The following is a 3,408-nucleotide window of genomic DNA, read 5'->3' on the forward strand; positions in this document are numbered from 1 at the left end:
GGAAATTCAGCAGGGTTGCTTAAAATCTTGCATGAAAACATCTCCATAGAGCATGCATGCAGATTTAAGTGGTTTTATTTTCCTACTCATAATTGTTTAAATATTTCATTAACTTCAGCATTAATATATCTAAGTTATCTTAGATTTAATAGTACCAGAAGATGCACTTTAGAAATAGAAGTTTATACAGATTATATACTGATTCATTTTATAAAATGATTTCATTTTTGTTTTCTATTGTTACTCATTTGGTTTAAAATGTAATCTTATTAGGAATGATGACGATCCATAAATCCATGACTTACTTTTCTTGTTTTAGTATAAAATTTGGGAGACAGATGGATACTGTTGGCGGTAGGTCTTTGAATCAATCTTTTCTTTTTTTATAATTTGATAAAGATTATATCATACATTTTAAGGTATCAAAATATCCTTTGTCATTTTCTTCTACTCTCTTCAGAATAGTTGGTTATTACCTACTTGTTAAGAATATTTGATTATTGAATTAATTCACATAACTTTAAAATAACAATGATTGATTATTTGTTTGTTGAATTGAAGTAATCTGACTGAATATATTTTCAGACTATGAGTACCAGGTTGGGTTGATTGAATGCTTATTCAGAATTGTTCCTAAGAAATTTCGTCCAAAGTTTGCCACACATTTGTTTAATAATGCACTGTTATTGAAACAATTCCTTGATATAAGGGACCAAGACTTTGAAACTGTAAGTATTTAAAGAAGAAGGAAAATAACTAGAATCTTCTTAATTGCCAGTTGCTTTCTGACATGGAGAGAGGTCTGTGTTAGAAAGTTAGCAAACAATATGGTATGTTTGCCTGCAAAACTCTATAAATGTTATAGCAATTGCAGACTGTTCCATGCTTATATTTACATTTCCATCACATTTTGCTGTATTATGAAGAAATTTCAATTATATTTAAACAAAAATTAGTTATTCATTACTGACAATGTGGCCTTTAAATAGAACAACCATTTTGATGTTGAACTATTGCTATCTTCATGACAACAATTTTCGTGTCGTGCATATATTGGGCATGTGCTGTAAATGTTATTTACAGTACTGTAAATCAAACTTCCTTCTAGTTTAAATCGTGGCATTGTATATAAATGATAAAATTTGTACTCTTGATTAGTTTCAAGGTACTTTGTACAAGATGTTTATTGAAGCCTAATCTGCCTTCTTTGGAAAGTTATAATCTTCTCAAAGGATTTTAGATGCATGCGCATTAAGATTAATTGGCTTCTTTGGAAAGTTAAATTTTATTCTTTTCACAGGATTGCAGATGTGCATTATTAGCCTATCTGTCCGAAGGGCAAGTAAGCTTATGTTATGGTGCATCTGTCATCCGTCCTGGTATCAACTTTGTAGCATTCTTGAGTAAAGGGCTACCAAGTTTGCTCAAATGAATGACCTTGACCTACATTCATAGTCATATGGATCAAATATATTAAAATGTATAAACAATGATTTCTCGATTGCCAAGAGACTCCCCAGACCTAATATTGGGCCAAGGAATGAAGACTTACAAAATTTACTTGCATGAATAAACCTAGCTAGCCTTCTGTGATAATTTGATAACTGGTAACGAGGATTAGTTAATATCTGAATGACATAAATCAATTTCAAAGTTGCTCGATCAAATGCAGGTGAGTGATTCAGACCCATATGGCCTCTTGTGATTAATTTGTCACCAATCCTGTAAGAAGTATATAGGATAATAACTTTCCTAAGAAGGCAGTTTAAAACTTATATTTCCATTTCAAATTAATGTTTTTCTTATATTCAACCTGTAATAGTGTTATCATATCCCAAAGCCAAATTTCGCCCTGTCCATGGGACAAAGCACATGCTACCATTCCCAACAAAAAAAGATAGTTCATGGAAATAAAAACAAAATCATCAATTTAATTTCAACACTTTAATCAGTATATACCCATGTGAGAATTTATATTTACCTTTTGTACAACATAGCAACATAAATCCATGTAAGTTACATCAATTTATCAGGTTGTTTAGGTCATCAGACCCGACGTGCCCCGTGCGTAAACTTTTCACATTTCAAACTTCTTCTCAAATTCCACCTGTTGGATTCAGCTCTAACTTACCTGAAATGATCCTGAGATGGTGCTGGCCAAGTGTTGTGATTTTTCGGGTTGGTCAGAAATCCAAGATGGACTCCATGGCAGCCATTATGAAAAAACACATTTTAAACTTCTTCTCCAGTTCCACTTGTGCTATTGAGCTGGATATTTGTGAGGATGTTAAGGAAGGAGAGCCAACAAAGTATTATTTTTCAGCCTTGTAAAATCTGTGACATGGTAGCCATGGTGGCCATTTTGTAACATGATTGCGCAATCATGGTTTTCCTGAACACTACCTATTTCAAACTTCTCAAGTTCCACCAGTGAGATTCAGCTCTTACTTACCTGAAATGATGCTGATATTGTCCTTCTTGTCCAAGTGTTGTTATTTTTTCGGATTGGTCAGTAATCCAAATTCCACTTGTGTTATTGAGATAGTTCTGATCAAGTGTGGTTTTTTTTGGTTCAATCTAAAGTCCAGGATGGTTGCCATGGCCAGCAGTGCCACTATACTTGCTGCAGAGAACATATACTACAATTGTATAAGGGTCTTTAATCAGATGACTGTTAAGGCCCATGGGCCTCTTGTTAATATTGGTTGCTTGAATTTTCATGACATCAAAATACACATAATATTATGGCAGAATGACGTGATTTAGTGAAGATGTCACGAACACTGTTCTTCATATCACTACAGCAATGGATATTATGTGATAATTTATCTTATAACTTTCTATTTTGTTTGGTATGGTATATAGTGACAATGCAAAGCAAATGGAAGGATAATATTGTGTGTTTATTGGTATGTTCTAGGATTGCAGAACTTTTCTGAATGTTTACAACAATGATGCAAGTCGAAAACAAAGGTAAGAAGCCTAGCTGTTATTGGACTGTAAGGCATTGCAGATATGTCATTCGAAACATAATTAAAGTGTGAATGATAGATGTAAAGTATTGATCAGAAATTAATTTTTTAATGGACAACCACTCATATGGTGACTTATCATTTAGTCTAAAAATTTCACTGGGATATTGTAAAAGTCACAGAATTGTTGCATGTTAACTTTTCTTTGTTGGTTGTGTTGAACAAAATAGATATATGCACCAATTTCATAAATATGTTTTAAAAAGAATTTTACATATTAAGATTAGGTTTATGCCTTCCTCCTCTGTATATTAGGAGAGATGATAATCTTTTTTTCAGTATGTATCATTTACAATGCAATTGTTATAATATTTGGACTATCTGAATCTAATTCCTTTCCAATTTTCGTTTATAGAGTGAGGTCAATCCCGTGCAC

At 32.6% G+C, this 3,408-nt stretch overlaps 1 long non-coding RNA gene across 1 annotated transcript; it reads left to right on the plus strand.

The window, feature by feature from the left end:
* Nucleotides 1–319: 319 nt before the first annotated feature.
* LOC117325104 lies at nucleotides 320–2,973 on the plus strand. Its single transcript, XR_004532144.1, has 3 exons — nucleotides 320–354; nucleotides 586–728; nucleotides 2,921–2,973. It is a non-coding gene; the product is annotated as an uncharacterized LOC117325104 (long non-coding RNA).
* Nucleotides 2,974–3,408: the final 435 nt, after the last annotated feature.

Source organism: Pecten maximus, chromosome 4 (assembly GCF_902652985.1).
Source record: "Pecten maximus chromosome 4, xPecMax1.1, whole genome shotgun sequence".
NCBI lineage: Eukaryota > Metazoa > Mollusca > Bivalvia > Pectinida > Pectinidae > Pecten > Pecten maximus.